Raw genomic sequence first — 19,885 nt, forward strand, 5'->3', positions numbered from 1 at the left:
GATAGGAAGAAATGTGAGAAATAATTAGATAAAAGGGGGTTCAGTAACAACAATTTCCTTTCACAAAATGTTTTATTTTGAAAGTGAGCCAAACTTTTCAAGAGATACTGTTGATGTAGATTCAGATTGAATTCTTGTTAGGAGGCGCTATCCCAGTTGTGACTCTGAGTTCAGAAAGACCGAGATGGAATATCTGGCTGTAATCAACACAAATTATTTAAGGAACAAAACTTAAGAAAGCAAGCCCAATCCCCTACTTCTAGACCCCATAAATTTCTGCTGCTTTTCCATTTCATTCTTGCCTTTCGTGGTGAAACATCTAGAAAATGTTTACATTCTCACTACCATTATTTCTCTACTTCTTACATATTCAACTCTGTCTCAGCTGACTTTCACTGCCTTCACTGCAACAAAATAGTGGTCACCAGGATTTTCCATGATGCTAGAGATAGTTAGTAGATACTAGATGTTCTCCTAGTTTCAGCTTACCTGAAGTTTCAGTTGTATCAACACCATCGACCACTCTTCCTCCTTAAAATATTCTCTTGGGTTCTGAAACCTCAGTTCTCCCAGTTTCCCTTCATCTATGTAACTCCTCCTCTTCAACCTTTTCTTTTCTTGCTACAAGGTCAGTTAATGTTGGAGATTTTAGAGCTTCTTTTGTTTCTACTCTGTGCTCTTCATGACTTCACAGGTACTCTTAACTTCCACTTTGATCTCTATGGTCCTGGTGCCTAGATTTCAGCCTGGGCAACTGTCTGCTGAATAACAAATCTATAAATTCAACTGTCTACTGGACATGTCCATTTTAATGACTAAAAACGGGTCAAAGTGGCCCTCCCTCGTGGCACAGCAGGTTGAAGCACTGCACTAAGAAGGTTAAGCCACTTCCGCATGAGTTTGATCCCCGCCTGCTTCGGAGGAGATCCACATGGCGTGGCAGACTTCTCCTGGCCCGCCCGCCCGCTGCTCCCCTCAGCAGTGTACTTCATAGATCTACCTGTTCTGCTCCCCACTCTATCCCTGGTGAATCCTCTCACCCTCTGCATCTCTGGCCTGTACCCCAGTTCTGTATGAATAAATAAATCTGTAAAAAAAAAAACAGGTCAAAGTAATTATTGCAAAATGGAATTTATGATATGCTCCCTTCAAAATTATTCTTCTTTATAATAAATGGAACCACAATCTATTTATTTATGCATTTCAGAAGCTGGAGAAAATCTTGACTACCACCTCTAATTCCCCATATTAAATCCATTAATTCTTTGTTGATTTTTGCTTTCTAAAATATTTCTCAAATCCATTCATTTCTTCACCCTAGCTCCAGCTACCATTAGCTCTCATATTGGCCATGATCATGAAGTCAACCTGAATCTGAACCCACACTGCCCTTCACCACAGTACATGCTTTGCTCAGGAACCAGTGTGAAACATTCTAGGCTTAATTATGAGTATGTTATTTTCTTCTCTTCAGGCTTTAATGGTTTTCCATTTAAACCATTGCTCATAGAACAAAGATCAAATGGTTCATTTTGCCTTGAAAGTCCTACAAAGACTGGCCATTACTATTCTTCAGCTTTACCTCTTCATCCTTTCCTCCCTTTTTTTTTATATTCTAGTCATCACACCTTTTCTGTGTACCTCCTACTCTCAACATTCACTTCTCTGACAGGACTTCTGCAGCTGCAGATTGCCCAGAACTATTTCTTCTCCCTTCCTCCTCTACTCAATTGACTTTTCTTCATGGTTTGAATCTCAAATTACATGCCCTTGCTCATAGTAGCCTTCCTTGACAACCTTATTTAGGTCACACTTGTGCTCTCTTATTAATATTCCTCTGTCACCAGGTATATTTCCTTGAGAGTATTTTGTACAACCTATTAGGACCTATCTATTACTGTGGTTATTTGGTTAAGGTTCATTTATCTTCACTACAGTATAAGTTCTACGAAAGCAGGAACAGTGTCAGTTGCTCACACTTGTCTTGCTAAAGCTTGGTAGTATCTGGAACGCAATAAGTATTTAATAAATGTTGAACAAGTAAATGAACAAATGGGTTTAGCTAGATTATGCAGTGTCTCATGGAGGCTCTCCTGTTGGCAATGTCAGACAAGTGTATTAATAAATATTCCAATCAGAGGTTGAAAATTGGTGATTCTGGACTTTATACAACCTAGTAGAAATGTCTAGTTAGGCCTGCATAGGTTTTAAAAAAAAATTGAACCAAACCTCCCAAATTATGGAGATTTCATATAAAACTAAATTTCTGCTTTTCCATTTCAGGAAAATCTCATGTTACAGAGCCCACATTGAAGGCATAACTGACTGCAATTGAGTAGGGACTGCTCCATTTTGATGGGGCATTAGCTCTTCAATTCACCATTGTTAACTTGTTAATATCTAGCATCCCTCACTTATTTAATTACCTCCCTGGTCTGTAGAAGCATATACCTCATTGAGTTTGCTATTCTCAGTCTATGCTTCCTTTATTAGAAGTGGTTAGACCCAACTAACTGAGTAGACTGATAAAATTCCTGAATTCCTGGCATGCAAAACCACACTGTCAATTTCTTTTCCTAATTCTTAGGGGGTTTTCTTAAAAATGCAGCATTCTTTCCTAGAACCCTTTCATTTTAGAGATAAAAGAACTAAGGGCTAGAGTAATAATTTGCTTAGGTTCACAAAACTATTTCTTTCTCTCTTGGTTTAGAAATAACAAATATTCAGGAAAATATATTCCTTCATAACTTTACCATTTAAAATTTTATCTTTTCAAATATAGAAGAACTAATTGAAGCATAATAATTGATCTTCTAAGTATTGATATAATTTTTCATTAATTTCTTCCTTTTGCATCTTTTGGCATGTCTGATGTCAGTTGTATAGAAATCATCACAAGCAGTGATTGTAACCAAACCCAATATGCAAAATTTTAATTGTTAATACTAGGTAGAAAGGGTGTTGCTATCTCTTTGTTTACTGTTTTTTTTTGAGCTTGTGCATTTTTATTACAGTTTTATTTATAGCTTTTAGTAGTAGAATTCTCAAAAATTATTTACTGTAAATGTAACCATTTTAAAGTGTCTAATTCAGTGGTATTTAGTGTGCTCACAAGAATGCAAGCATCACCCTATGTGATGTCAGAATTTTTTTATCACATCGGATGGAAATCCTGTATCCCTTAGGTAGTCACTCGTCATTTCCACCTATGCCACTACTCCTGGAAACCAAAATTCTGCTTTCTCTCCCAGTGGATTTGCCTGTTCTGGACATTTCATGTAAATGTGTGTTCTTTTGTATTTGGCTTCTTTCATTTAGTATAATTTTTTCAAAGTTGATTCACATTGTAGCATGTAAAATACCTCATTCTATTTTACAGCTAAATAATATTCCATTGATGGATATACTGCATTTTGTTTATTCACTGATTAATTGATGAATATTTGGGTTGTTTCTACCTTTTCGATATATTGTGAACAAATTATTATGAGCATGTATATACACAATTTTTATTCTAATTTTTAAAAATGGTTTCTTAGGACTCAGTTATCATGTCTGAAAGGCTACTAACCTATTGTGAAAAAGTTTAAAAAGGAGTTATCAGACCAGTTGGATGTCCATTTCTGTTGACTTCTCTCCTGCATCTCCAGATCTGGCCTGAAATTGGAGTTATGTTGATAGGCAAGAAGTAGCAGTTTATTTTGAGTAGGCATCTATCTAGAAAACACTGGGTTTTTATACAAATTACAAAGAAGAGCTCAAACTAACCAAGTGATTTGGCCATTATAAGCCATCAAACCTTATGAGGGGAAGTATGGATCTCACCTAGGAGTAATCGACAAAACAACAACTTGTCTCGGAGTAAAGCACAATCTGTTGATTTTTTTGCTTTCACTCAACAACTTTCAACAAATATTTATTGAATACATCTAAGCTTGATTAGTGCATGAATGGAGTTTAAAGTCTAGTGAAGAAAGGTACATAGTAGTTAAGTAAACACAGACATGTAATTACAAGCAATCCTTGAAGGAAGGGGTGTAAGGAATATGAGCAGGTGATTCCAGACCTTTTCCTTGGAAAATTATTAGTCCAATTCCTTCACAATTAACTCCCCAGCTTCTACATAGCGCGAATCTACACCCTTAGCAATTTATAGCTCTAAGTCAAGTCAAAGATGATTGGGCAGTATGTATAATGCATATACAAATATACACATAAGTAAGGTGCAGAGAAGTCCTGACCAATAAAGACACTTTTTTTTTTATGAGATCTCATATTGTGCAATTCTCTGGGTAGATTAATGAGAAATGGCTAGAATGAAGGGATTCATAGGTCATTGGTCAAGAATGGAATGGGGCTAACTAGAATGTCAGATAATTCCAGTTTACATTGTTTGAAATAGTTCTTGGGTGAAATAAATCCATTCTCATGGAGTGGTGCTTTTTCTCTGGAAATCAGTTAAATGATTTCTAAATCTGTCAACATCCACTGTGCATTTCAGATCTTGCCTCTGCTTCTAGACTATCAGGGCTCCTTTCCTAGAAATGTCAATACATGGGACACAGCAATGTTCTCTTGTATTACTGTATTATTTTGGACATTGGGATGCATTTTTATTTTAAAAAAGCAATTAATTTTCTGAAGATGTCTTCTATAATATTCACTTAAATGCAGTCCTATATCACCTGATATGGAAAAAAAACCCCTCAATTTGTAGGATAAAGAAATGTAAGTGATTATTTGATATATAAAAATCCTCACAATGAGATTTATCCGACTGGCAAGGCTTCAAGTGCATATTATATATGATTAAGTTAATAATGATTTGCCTTACAACTTTTCAAGAATCCCTTTACTGAGAATGAATTATCATTTACATATTCCCATTGTAGACTGTGATCATAGTTTTAGCAAAGAGCTTACTGTTCATTGGAATGAAGGCAACTGAAGAAGTGAGATACAGTTATGAGGAAGGGCTTAGCAGAACACTTATGACAAGCAGAATGGGGAAAGGGAGGGTAAAAGACTAGGGTGAGAGGTGGGTGTGACTGAGGGGAAGTGACATTGCCTTGATGTCATTGGTCAGTTGCCTGGGGATTTTGGGGTATTACAAGCTGGTTAGTGGGAGAAGCCATTTCCTGGCATTTATGCCTGTTAGAGCTGTTCAAAATAGATGGTCTCTCCCAGCATACTAAGTTTCCAGCCTGCTTGCACTTTTTCAACAAAAATTGGTGGGTAATAGTGAAGAGCACAAAATGAAACTAAGAAAGAGAACATATCTTGTTCAAGATGACATTAGAGAAAGAAAATTTGTGGAGAGAAAAAAGGAAATAACATAGTTCAAACAAACACAAACACATTGCATATAAAAAAAACTTGAAGAAAATAACAGAAGCGATTGACATTATGGTGATAGACTGTGGGATAGTTTTTCTTTTTGCCGAGTTTTCTGTGATGTGATCATAAATTTTTCATTTAAGAGTAAGTGTGTGTGTGTGTGTGTGTGTGTGTGTATGAACTTGTGATCAGGGGCTCTGCATTCAATCTCAGTTCTTTTATCAAATACCCATGGAATTTGAGGCTAGTTATGTAAACCCTTTCTTGCCTTGCCTTCTTTATGTTGTGAAAAGAAACCAGCATAAATTCCTCTTCCTGTGTTCAACAATACTGGTACTGGGCATACATTCCTGTCCGCATGTTATAAAATGCTGACAACAAACAAAAATAACTTAAGCAACTTGCTCTAGGAAATAAGAGCTCCTGGAAAATAAGGCTTCTAACTAACTAAAATAACTTACTCAGAAGATTAACAGTTTACTCATAAAAGTCTTGTTCAAGACCCTTCTTTTGCTTAGTCTTCACAAAGCTATTATGTCATAAACTCAGCCTACTCTCAACGAGGTTCCCATCTTGAAAAACCTAATCACTTAGAATAGGCCTCAAACACTCTGTAAAGATTATTTAAAATTTATTCCTGAGATACTACCAAGACTGTCAAGATATTCTCCCTTACTGTAGTGAATTTGTAAACTGTTTTGCTTGGTAACAGGTTTTTCTGGGAGTTTTTTGAGGACTTGACAATATGTAAAAGAGGATGGTTGGACTCTATACTTATGGAAATCCCTTTTATCTCTCAACTTTTCCAGATTCATGTGCGTGATATTTTCATTTTCTTGTCTCTCATCTGTGGATTCAGTTGCTTCTATATATTTTTCCATGTTTTATTTTTTTTCACTTACTCTTTCTAATATGGAAGTGCCATCAAAGCTGGACATTTCAGAGGAATGGCCACCAGCAGGTTTCAGCACAATTAAGAACTTGAAGGAAGGACTATGGATACATTGGACAACAATGTGAATGTACTTAATGTACAAAATTGTGAATGTACTTAATGTACAAAATTGTGCAGTTAAAGATGACTAAATGATAAATTTGTTATGTACCCTTTGTTACAACAAGGGAAGAAAGAAGCTTAAGGCAATTGCATTCTTGTGCTCATTATACAGGTATCATCAGCACACAGGAAAGGGCTGCCAGAAATTCCTCTTCCTTGTAGATTAATGACCTATACAAAATGCACCTGATCCAGAGCCTGCTAGAGAAAAAACATGCAGTAGGTCCAACCTTCTTCCCCCACTTTTTCTTCTCCTACCCCTTCTATGGTGAAGAGTAGAAGAGGCAAATCTTACCTTCCTCTTTAAAATAACTAGTTTTCAAAACTACCAGTACAAGGATAGAGTAGATAAACAACAAGAACCTAGTTCAGGATTGTCTTGGTTCTTTACTCCCTTTTACTAGGACCTCGCATTTCTATGGGGAGTAATGGCGAAAACAGTCAAGCTGAGGATCAGTTTTTCTTTGGCAGCGTAAGTTTAAGGAGTGTAGAGGTCACTTTTTGTGAATAGAAATCTGATGAATCTGGATTTTCTAATTTTCATCATAGATCCATCCAAAGTCAGCTGCATAATTTGTGGGTCCAGCACAAATTGTAAAGGTGAGGTTCTTTGTTCAAAGAGCAGGGAAGCTGCTAAAAACTTGAAAATGCAGCACTTGCCCACTTTCTCTGTGGTCTCTCTTTGGACACCGTGGTGATTTGTATCTGCTATCTAATGTGGTGCTAAGCAAAGACAAATGAAAGATTTAAATTATAAGCATGAATTTTACCACTCATCTTCTATTGCATAATGACAGTTTTATATGCAGATATGGGAGCATTTAACTCATGTGTGGAATCATCAAATTGAGCAGTTTGTATTTTGTAGTTTGAGCGTGCATATGGGTTTCATTCTTACCAGGGAAGAAATGACACATCAAAAGTACTCAAACATTTTGATTGCATTCTGATGCCTATGTATTCTACCAACACTCTATATTTACCATATTGATCAGTAAAGAAGGCCTTTAAGGAAAGAGTAAGGGTTGATCTTTCTCTCTTTTTTTCCCTGTGTTATTTTGTGTGCGAGTGATTATCTAATTCAGAGAAGAATTATGCTTAAGAAAGGGGGTGGTATGCCTTAGCTATTCATGTTTCTTAGTATGACAAGACTTTCTGTGTTCAAAGTAAGGTCTGGTTAGTATGGGAAACACGACTTCTTGACAGAGCCAATTTTTTTTCGAGATTACTAAGGTGACAATGTCAAAGTGCATCACCAGGCAAAATTGCCCAAAAATTCTTTTTAAGTTTCTCTCTCGTTAAATCTCTCCTGTTTCAGGCAGCTGCTATGATGGCAGGCTCTAGCTCCTGGAACTCCAGGCTCATCCAGGATGAATGAAGAAAAGGATTGCCTGGCTTGGTTTATGGTTGGCTCCTTAACTGGCTATAAGCCCTTTCTTCTTTGGGGAATCTGGTTGCATAGAGACAATCAGAAGTGCTTGATTGATGTATGTATTTCCTCTTAGTTTATTGGGATGGTTAACCCACTGTACTTTTAATGGACACTTAAGGCAACTGAATTTATTTTGTAAGTTCTGAGATACCCATGTGAGGTTGAAGGGATAATATAGGCCATTGAACCATCTTCAGGCATGATACACATGGAAATTGACCCATGCCTTCCTGGTGAGTGGTGCTACTGGGATTTGAACCAAGTTCTCTGATTCTGAAGCTGGGTGTTTTCTGTTTGATGAAGCTGATTCTCAGGTAAAGGAAAAAGACTCAACTATTGAGTCTGAGATGTAGAAGGTAACTGATGTAGAAGGTAACTGATGTGACAACTATGTGGTGGAGGTATTATTATTTCCCATTATCCCGATAGGAAGCTGAAGCTGCGTGAGGCTAAGCACCTGCTCACAAGTCACAGTGTGATGTCAGCACCTAGGTCATTTCTGAGTCCAGAATTCATGATGTCTCCTCAATTAGCACAGGCCTCTGAGCTTCCCCTTCATTGATCTTTGCAGAGTGCCAGGCCACTTCCATCATTAAATCCTTATTGGCGGATCAATAGTTGAAAGACTCTTAAGGACTATTTTCTGCTTGTTCAGGTATATAGGGCTTGAAGTGGAGGAAGGAAGAGTAAGTCTACCAACTGGCTCTATGGTTGAACACCATGAAGCCCCAGCCTTTATTAACTTTACTTTACTTTGGCCCTCCCTAAATATTTTTCTGGGACTGGGGGGGAATGGGGCAGGGAGTTGTGTGTGTCTGTGAATGGTCAGGAATGAGGACAGAAGATCATACTTGCAATCTCTTTTCTTTTATCCCAGCCCAGCTCTGCTGGGATATTTCTTCAAACATGTTCAGTGACCTGTCACCACAAGAATTTGCTGAGTTAGTTTAGTAGAAATAGTTTGAACTTATATGGGACTTTAATTTCAGAGGTTGACACTTAACCTAGATAGGTTAGTATGTTAGTGCTTATAGCCAAAGGCTATCAGAAAACTTCTGGAGCAAAAATAAGTTAAGATATTTTCTTCAGAATAAATTGTGAAGTTAAAAACCAAGTGGTATTACTTCTGATTTTCAAGTATGATAATTCATACTTAATGTATAGCCGCCTACAGGCTTTCTGTGGGAGGCTTACTTTTATTTCTTCATGCCTGAAAGAATGAAAGATATGAGGATGAGGGAGAAAAGATAACTGCACCAATGAACTCTGTGAGGCAAAAGCATCCCTGGGCCTGAGCCTCAAAGATTTGTGTGAATATCTTGGATTTTGTATTGCCTGGTGGTGCTCAACTGAGTGGAATGGGAAGTTGTTCCATATAACATCTCCCTGAAGATGGTCATGGTGGATGGACAAATGGAGAGAGGAAAACCCATTCCAGGGTATTCGTTTTTCAGGTTGCTGGGATTCTGAGGCAGAATGGCAGGCAGGTGCCCCTGTGCTGAGTGAGAAGGGGATGGAGTCTCAGGTTCTTTCACCTTTTGTATAATCAGTGGTCTGTTAGCTCTCAAACATAAGCATCTGTAATGTGATTCTTGCCTGCCGATTTTGGTCTGCATTAGTAGCAGGCCAGAAATGCCATTGAGGTAATTATCCCTTGCTCCCCCTTATTCCCAGTTGCCCTCCACAATGACTGAGGTGAATTAGTGAACAAACACACCAGCTTCCCACAGATAAAGTCTTGTCCTCAGCATTGGCTTTCGGGGGGTGGGGGTGGGGTGGTCAGGCATTATATAGACTCCTTGTAGCCAAAGTGGCTTTCATTAAGGTGACAGGGAAGCAAGCCACAGAGAGTGCCTTGTCTGCTGGGGGCAGTACAGGAGTGCTTCTTCCTCTTTTAGCAGCTTACGAAAAGGCAGCTGAGTGAACAACACAAAGCTGGAGGGTATCTTGGTGGTGCAGGTGTAATGGAGGGTCTCAATGCAACCTCAGGAAATCCACCCCCCAGCAGGGAGCTCAGGCCAGGCTGTTATTTTCCCTGTGGGCCACCAGGTAAAGGGCAAAATGGCCCAGCGTCCAGGGCAAGGTCTTTGTGTCCTGGCAGCTCTGTGAAATATCGACTGTGTTTCTGATTCATTACGGGGGTGCTGTGAGAGTAATAAAAATGGCAAGTCCCAGCCCCTACCGTCTAGCAGTTTGTAATGCTGACAGGTAGAATGAGGTAGGTGTTCAAGTAATTCCCAAACATGGAAGGAAGAGAACAAGCTCCATGATTCGAGTGTTTGTCGCCAATAATTTCCTTACCTCTCCGAGCTGTTAACTTGAGGCAATTGGAAATGAATGGGGATAAAAATTGCTTTCACTAAATGGTACTGTTACAGAAAAAGCAACTTATTAATCCTAAAAAAGTAATGAAGCCACTCTGGGTCATATTTAGAAGACCCATATGAAATTGTTGGTAATGACTGAATGGCAGAAATATAGATTGAGAAATATATTCCTGGAGTTTATATTCATAAGCAGCTACTTTATTTTAGGCGAGTCAACCAAAGAAAGCTGTAGTATTTTTAATTATTGTTATTATTCATAATAATATTTTGAATCTGTATAGTACCTTTCTTCAGAGGAGCTTGAGGCATTTCACATATATTATCTCATTTATCTTTTATAACATCCCAGTGGGAATATGTAATATTAACTTTTTATTGCCATGGGACTGAAATTTTGAAATTTCTTTTTCCTGCGAATGAATGGAGCTAAATCATTAGGATACAGATGTTGCCCAGAAGTCATAAATAAATATATAACAGCTTGATACTCTGACTTTCCTTTAGGAAACCATTTTGATCTCTTTACCTCAGTTTCTAGAAAAAGGAAGGAGCCTACTTAATCAGCTTAGGTGGCATGAAATCAACCCCAAACTATCAAAAGCATAAAAAACCACCAGGGAAACATTATGCAGTTAATTAATATGAATAGATATGGAGTTTGCTTGTTACAACTAAATATTGACAGAGTATTTTCAGTAGGAACAGTGACATGAATTTTCTCTGCCACCCAGCTTTAAGTGGGGGAGTCTCCACTTAACAGAAACTGCCTGGTTTTGGTCTTAGCTGAAAGGTAAATTTCTTTGTCAAGCTAGGGAACACTGTGTCCAATCATTATTGAATGATAGTGTTTAAATCCCATTTCTACTGCACCCAAGAGAAAAATTTAGATACGGTTTTTCTCATTAACTAGAAACACTACAAAATTCAGCCATGACTTCTTCTCCATTAATTACTCTCTAGGAAGTTTTGCAAGAAGTGGAAAGAATATTCTTTTTCCAAGCCTTATCTGAGGAATAGCAGGAGGTCTCTGGAAGCGATGCAGAACTCTGGCAGCTGCCATCATCTCTGGGCAAGAGAATATGTGGTGCTAAAGTGGGGTGCCTGTGTTGGCCAGGCAGGAGGGCTGCCCCACCCTTCCCCTGTCATCTGTGTGTCTTTCTCGTTTCTATCTGTGCTGAAGCCTTCAGGACGCCAGTAAACACATCATTAAATATACAAACAGAACCTCTTATTCAAACAGTCTAAAAAAATCTGGGTCAAGAGAAGGCTTTTTATCTTGGAATGTTGTCAGGTTTTATAGTGTGAAATCAGGGCCAACATTTTAAGAATTTAATTGTCATATTTCCAATCTGCAGAAGGTTCCATAGGTTTCACAACCCCCCCTCCTGTTTTAAAGGAACACCAGGACTATGGAAATAGCTGCTCTATGAGACATAAAAGGTCTTGCTCCCCAAGATATATCTTGGGGATATATCTTGCTCCCCAAGATAGCTTACAGTTGTTCTGCGGCCTATTTGGATGGATCCTTTTGTTGATCTCAGTTCAACCAGTGTCTTCCATGTCTGAATGTTGGAGGTGCTTCATTTCCAATCCTGTGCTTTAGCTCATCTGCGCTTGGTCAGAAAAATATCCAGCCATCATTCTAGTCCTCTTGCTAGACTTTGTGGGTAAGTTTATAAGCTTCATGTACCCTTCTCAGTAATCTTACAGCCATCTATAAAAATGATTAAGTGAATTTGGCCTCTTTTAGTTCTTTTGATTCAACGGAGCTATCTTTTGTTTATAAATCCCCTTCCGTAATCTAATCCATCTGGCCATCACTTGTGGCGTCTGGACTCCCAACAGCTACCAAAACTGTAAATAAAGGACACTTGGATACTTAAAACAATTCCTTTCTGCTGTCAAGAAACATGCATATTATACAAACCTTGAAAATGGAGCATCTGGCCATTGCCCCTTCTGCTGCCAGATGGGAGGGTGGAGATAGACTGAAGGGAGGACATTGTGACTTGTAGGCTGATATGTCCTAGAAACTTTGTTTCACATGCAATGAGGACTTCCTCCATGCTGTTTCTTTAGTTTGCACAGCATCGCCGACAGCCCCAAAAGCTGCTTGGGTGCTTAATGTGTACAAGTTCCCAAGGCATGTTGAGTAAGACACAGGAAACCCACATGGTATTCCCGAGAGAAATCAAATCATTTTATTTATGAAATGGATACGTAGTGACAACCATACTTGCATTATTTAACTTGCATGTTATAAATGTTTTTTGAATAATAGGAAAACAGGGACGTCATCAGACACTTAGAAATTATAAGCTTCCTGGGCCCTCCATGGTGGCGCAGCGGGTTAAATCACAGCACTAAGAAGCTAAAGCCACTTCAGCATGAGTTCGATCCCAGCTCCAGAGATGACCCCCATGGCGCCAGCAGACCTCTCCTGAAGCAGTGTGCTTTGTCAGTCGGCCTGTTCTGCTCCCCACTCTGTCTCTGGTGAAGCCTCTCACCGCCCCTGCACCTCTTGCCTGTACCCCAGCTCTGTATGCATAAATAAATTTTTAAAAAAAGAAATTATAAGCTTTCTTCCCTGCCTATAGGTCGAAGAATTATGCTGAAAAGGTTTATTTGGCTGAGCCTAAAGGTCCAGGGAATACTTCCTAGAAGAATGTGTAGTCTGAATGTGTAGATCCTGAAGGTTACACCAGAGTCATCCAGACTGAGAAGAGAGGTAAGAGTAATATAGAAAGGAATTCTAGCATGAAGCAAACCCCCAGAGGCCTTTGCATAGGGAAATCATGGGATTTCAGTTATAGAGAGCCTGAGAGATGAGGATGGACCAGGGAGGGCCTTATATTCATTCATTCATGTCCTCACTCATTCTTTCAACAAATATTTGCTGTATCTGCAATATGCTGGGTGGCGTTCTATGCTTTGTGGCTATAGCTTTGAAGAAGACAGATCCATTCTGCTTCTCAAACAGCTTATTTTGCATTGTTACCAGAGAGAAAGTTGAAAGTATTGAGGGAGGGAGGCAGATGGGGTATGGGCACAGGTGGTTTGGTGGAAGGAAAAAAAATATTTATATATAAAGAGATAAATGCCACAGATATGAAAAAAATAAAAGAGCTTATTTTGGTGGCATGAGTTCTTATAGACTCCACTAAGTAGCCAAGGGATTAGCCAATAGAATAAGCAGTGGAGTGGTCACGACAGGATCTTAGGAGGACAATGTTATGGGCAGTTTTGTGTTTTTGAAGGATCATGCCAATCCCAGGTAGCTACAACTGTGTTTAGAGATAACAGGTGGCTATAATTAGAGACTTAAAACAATACTGATAGGGGAATGTTTGATGATTGACTTATTTGCATACAAGAGACATTTGGGTTTCGTAGAAAGAATATATTGATGAAAAACATTGAAATAGCAAAGGGTTTGCCATTCTACCTCTAAAATTAGTGAAGAAAAATTTTCTGTGAAAAAAGTAAAGAAACATCTTGAATGGTTCCATTGTTCTCTTAGCAAAAGGGAGAATGTTTAAAAGCTTAGCAGATGATGTTTTATAGTTTCTTATGGCTTTATCACTTTATGATTTATGAAGTGAAAATAACTACTGTATAAACTGTGTCCTTAAGATTGGGAGTAAGGGTTTGATCAACGTTCTGCAGCCTTTGTTAGGGTAAGAGATTCAATTATTATTTTTTTTCTATTTTACAACAAAAATACTTACAGAGAACTTATGAAAATTACTGGCACATGGAAGCCTTCAATATATATTATTTCTAGTCATCAGGAATGTCTGGAGCCTTCTCCCCCTTTTTCCTCTTTCTTCTTTTTCTTCAATTCCACTGTTTTCATTTATCTTAAATAAAATGATAATTATTTTTTGGCCCTCCCTGGTGGCGCAGCGGGTTAAAGCACAGCACTGAGAATCTAAAAGCCGCTTCCGCATGAGTTCGATTCCTGCCTGCCCTGGAGGTGACCACATGGCATGGCAGACCTCTCCTGACCCGCCCGCTGCTCCCCTCAGCACTGTACTTCGTAGATCTGCCTGTTCTGTTCCCCACTGTTTCTGGTGAAGCCTCTCACCGCCCCTGAACTTCTGGCCTGCACCCCAGTTCTGTATGCACAAATAAATAAATCTTTAAAAAAAATGATAATTATTTTTTTACCATATCATTTTCCATATTTTGGTTGAATGGGGATATTGGGAAGTCTGCTAAATGGGTCTTATTTTTATTCACTACGGATCACTGTATATCATTGTTCCTGATGATTCAATTCTGCTTTCCCTAAAAGAAGATTATATATCCTCTCCCTAAAAGAAGATTATATATCCTCACTTGTCAGGTGAACTTGCTATGGCTCCTTGAAGAGGTCTGTATTTTTCCATCCCATTGTGTCACTTCTTTTGGTCAATAAAATATGAGCAGAAGTTTTACGTTCACTTTCCAGCTCTGTTACTCTGTATTTTCTGTCCCAGATAGGGGCTTCTCCTTCATCGTGGGTTCTGGAATGAAAACAGAGCTAGAGCCAACCGTCTCCAGAGTGAGAAATACCATTTGTGGTAAGTTTTTGAGATGTTAAAGTTGTTTTTTCCTTCAACATAGAATAGCTGCTTCACACACATAACCAAGAGGCATTAAACTCAGTTACAGTGAAAGAGTGATAATGAACAGATTTTTTTTTACAGATTTCCAAGTTTTGTGCTAAACAACATTTATCACAATGAAGTTCTAGTGTCTTATAACCCCCAATTTAAGGCATTCCTTCATATTGACTTGTTGAACCATAAATTGTGGTCTTTCATGGCATAAAACAGTTTACTCTTAAGAAAGGATTTGAGGGATGAAGTGCTGCTGTTTTTTAGCCTTATTGAGGTATAAGTGACAAATAAAAATTACAAGATATTTAAAGTATACAATGTGATGATTGAACAAAGGCAGACATTTTGGAAGGATCTCCTCCCCCCATTGGGTGAATTAACACAGCTATAATCTCACATATTTATTTTTCTAATTTGGTAAAATTATTTTTTATTATATTTTAAATTTTGTTACATCATTCTCCATTTTGTGCATTTTTCTCACCTCAGTTGTGATCCCCATGGGCTTTCCACACCAGTTCACCCATGTGCCATCACCACAGTCCAGTGCACTCTTCCCACCCCAGTTCTGATCCCATTCCCCCTTTCATCCCCATAAAATGTCTCTGGTTTATAGTTGTTCGTTGTTTTCATTTTTACTCTATTACATTTGTTTGTCTCTCTCTTCCCCTCCCCCATCCCTTATGCTCCTGCTATGAGTGAAACTATCAGTATTTTTCTTTTTCTTTCTGGCTTATTTCACTAAGCATGATCCCTTCCAGCTCCATCCATGTTGCTATAAAAGGCTTGAGTTTATTTTTTTGATTGCTCAGTAATATTCCATTGTGTATATATACCACATCTTCTTGATCCAGGCATCTTTTTGGGGGCATTTGGGTTGACTCCACATGCCCCCTATTGTAAATAGAGCAGCAATAAACACGGGAGTGTAGATGTCCATTTGAATCAATGTTTTTGTGTCCTTTGGGTATAAACCTGGGGTTGAGATTGTTGGGTCATATGGATGCTCTATTTTCAGCCTTTTGAGAAACCTCCAAGCAGATTTCCATAGTGGTTGTATCAGCTTGCACTCCCACCAACCGTGCTGGAGAGTTCCTTTTTCTCCACACCCTTGCCAGCATTTGTTGTTGCTGGTTGTTTTAGTATGTGCCATTCTCACTGGTGTGAGATGGTATATCATTGTGGTTTTAATCTGCATTTCCCTTATTACAAATGATGTTGAATATTTTTTCATATGCCTGATGGCCATCTATGTTTCTTATCTGGAGAAGTATCTCTGTCCATGTTTTGATGGAGAAAAATATTTTAAGTTCTATCCTCAGCAAATTTCAATTATACAACACAGTGTTATCAACCATAGTCACCATCTTATACACTATATTCTCAGACTTTACTCAGCATAACATGAGTAACAACCAAACTCTCCATATTACCCCCCACCCCCTTGCCTGTGGCATTCATATTTTTCCAAGTATTATTGATAAGATTCCACAAATAAGTGATATCATTTGGTACTTTTCTTTTTCTCACTTCTTTCACTTAGCCTAATGCCCTCCAGTTTCACCCATGCTTCTGCAAATGACAGGTTTTCCTTTTTATAAAGGCTGAATAATATTTCATTATACCTATATTTTATATCTCTATACAATATTTTCTTTATCCATTCATTCATCACTGAATATTTAGGTTGTTTTCCTCCTTGCTTATTGTGAATAATGCCCCATATAAATATTAGCATACAGAAATCTCTTCAAGATAGTGATTTTGTTTTCTTAGGCTATTTGCCTAGATATGGGATTGCAACTTCAGTTTTTGTATGTGGATATTCAGTTTTATCTAGACCATTTATTTGAGATATTATTGTTTCCCTATTTTGTCTTGGTTCATTGATTGTGAATTAATGGACTGTATATGCATGAGTTTATTTCTGGGCTCTTTTGTTTCTGTCTTATTGTTTTTGTTATTTATGCCAATACCATACTGTTTTGATTACTATAACATTGTAATATGGTTTGAAGTAAGGACATGTGATGTCTCCAGATTTGTTCTTTCTCAAGGTTGATTTGGCTGTTCAGGGTCTTTTGTGGTTCCATAGAAAGTAGTACTGTGTTTTAAAGCATACATAAACACGGAATTCTGTCAGAATGTGAGTTAGTAGTCCACAGCACTAATTGGAACTTTTCATCATATTTAGAAAGAGGAAAAGAAGCTGCAAACTGTCTCAGTTGTTTAATGGGACAAGTGCATATAAAGGTAAAAGTTCCATGTTTTCCCTTTTGAAACATTGTGAGTGAATGTTGAACTGTCTCAGTGAATGATGTGATTGTTCCCAGTGATTTGAGTATTGTGACATAATTGGCTGCCAGAGGAAGTAAACACAGATGTGAGGAGAAAGGAACTCTATGCTTACCACTACCCTAATCAAAGAAGACCCATGATAGGGCATTAGCCCAATATACCCACTATTATTAGTTCAAAGAGACAGAAGTTGAATTCAACCTAGTTTACCAACAAATGTTGGTGTAGTCAAGGGGCCTGCAAATTACTTGACATTTGCATATAGAAACACCCAAGAAGAGCTGGTTTGTGAAACAGCCAGTAATTATTTACATACTAGTTTACCAAAAGGGGGACATTTTGTGGTTTCAGTGTGCAAGTGTGGAATTTTCTATTGATCTTTTTCATCTTGATTTTAAAGAATTGTCTTCTTCCTATCTGGAAGCTCCCCCAGAAGATGATTTGTGGCAGCTGAATTCACACCTCCCGTGTGCTAAGGGTCATTCTCCCAAACAGGAAACTCCCTTGGAGGGAGATTAGCGGCAGCTGTATTTTTGAGAAGCTCTACTTAAGTTTAGATAAAGTTTCTTTCTGTGGCTGCTGTTTTTTCAGATGTTTTCAGTTTGAAGTAATCTTCGGGCTACTCTGGTGGGCAGTTGGTCCATCTATATGTCTCTCTCTGTGCTTTTAAAAGTTACAAATAAGATCAAAGTTAGAACAGTCTAAAGCCACATGGACAGAAAAGAGGTCATTAGGGTTTGCTCTCTCTCCTTTTCCATCTTTCTGACAGGCTCTATCTATGCTGGAGGCTTAATTTAATGGCTGACCACTACAGACCCCAAACTCATATTTTTAACTAGGTATCTTCAGCAAAGAGTGCACCCTTCCATCATAAGTCTAGCAACAAAATCCCAGACAGGATGCCATTATACCTGACTAGTTACATATTCCCAACCTTGACTCAACTATGACCAGTTGTGAGGGGTCCCCTGGCCCAGTTTTCTGGGCACATGTCCTCTTGTGGGCATGAAGCCACATGACATGGGTTCTCCACAGGTTCCCATTTCTAGAAGAGGTGGGGTTCCAGGCAGAGACTCTCCCTCTGTGAATCTTCTGCCTATATTCTTTGCTCTTTAATCTCTATCTCCATTTTAATGAAACTAGTAAAATAACTTAATCTTTATGAGGGAAATGCTATGAAAGCAGTGAGATGTAATAAAATCTAAAATCATATTTCAAGATTTGTTTCTCCCAGACCTAGTGATTCCTGTGTTAAGTCTTAGATCTTCTCTCTCTCGAGTTTTGTTCTGAGCTTTTGACTTGTTGCTGAAACATACAATAAAACACATCTCTTTCTACCTGATAATTACATACCCTAAAATTAAGACAATCATAATTTCACAGAAGTATGTGGGGGCCTAATTAATTAAGGCCTGTAAAGCTCTTAAGAGATCTTTGCATCAAAGTTACTTTATGAAAGTACAAAATGGTAATGTTATGAGTAAAGCTTATGATAACAGACTTCAAGTCTTTTGGTTGGATTGGAATTGGTATCAAGTATCATTTGAAATATGTGGGCTGGCACTTATTTTAGTATACAGAGAATATGTTGTATCATGGTTTGATTTGTATCACAGCCTCTAAATAGTTGTGAGATTCTCTTTGACAGATGGTCAACTGAGGCAGGCTATCTAATTTAACTGAAAATTAACATTGGCAGCTGTTCTTACTAAAAAGATAATCTGTCTCTCAAATTGAGTGGAGCAATGCTGACCCCTTTCCAACTCCCTTCCTATAATTGTGGGCAAATGACACTTTCCCTCCTGCAAAAGCTAAGCTGAGAGACACACTGGGACCTTCTTTCTAGGTCATGTCAAATGGGATCCAGAGCTACCCTCTATAGTAACAGTTACCAGTAGCATTTCTCACCTCTGTTTAACCCTATTTTCATCATAACACACTGAGAGACAGCACTCACCACCAGCCTCTTAGTTTCAACACCATCTAAAATCCTTCTGATATTCTTTACACTCAGTGTAAAAACATCCAGCCATGCATTTTTGGTGGGTATGTATTTCCCTATTTTTTTTTTTATTGTGGGAAACTTGGAAAATATTTGTATTCAGGGGGTTCCCTGAATCCAGACCCTGATGGGGCTCCCCTGGGATCACCACCTGTGTAGGGGTGAGGGTAACAGGATTAAGAAGAGACAGAAACTGGGCTAGTGTGCAGTAACAGAGGCTTCAGCTGAAGCCATGGGAATTTTTAGAGCTGGGTTTGCTGGGCAGAGATGACTCGAGTGAAGAAAAATGGAACACAGTAAGGAAGTATAGTCTATCCCTATATTGACTAGTAAGGCATGAGGGGTGTCACCAGGGAAGGCGATGAAGCTCCTCTTTTCAGTAGAGAGCAGAGCCTGGAGGGGGACTCAGCTGTGAGCTTTCAGCAGCCAACACACCCCGTAGCTGGGAGCACTTTGCTTTCTCCTGAGGACAGATCTGGTGCCACGTCAATATCAGAAGGCACAAGGAGGGTGGCAAGAGGGTGCTCACCCTGCTCCTTAGTACCTGAAATGATTGCTGGAGACATCTTGACACATTTGATTCCTGTCTTTCTTCTATGTGTATATTAAGACATTACGCAAGGAACATGAGCACAAGAGTAAGAAAATTCCAAAGAACGTTCCTTTGACTACTTCCTCCACTTCCACTCCCATCTCTGTGGCTCCAGCAGGACCAAGTCTAGGGTGAAGCAAGTGAGGGCTCCCCCTCAGGTGCGAAATTGAAGAGGGCACCACCAGCCTCTGTAATCAAGATACAGAGTATCTCAATGTGGTATTTAAAAAGTAGTG

Source organism: Condylura cristata, unplaced genomic scaffold (genome assembly GCF_000260355.1).
Source record: "Condylura cristata isolate star-nosed mole 26May11 unplaced genomic scaffold, ConCri1.0 scaffold00027, whole genome shotgun sequence".
Classification (NCBI taxonomy): domain Eukaryota; kingdom Metazoa; phylum Chordata; class Mammalia; order Eulipotyphla; family Talpidae; genus Condylura; species Condylura cristata.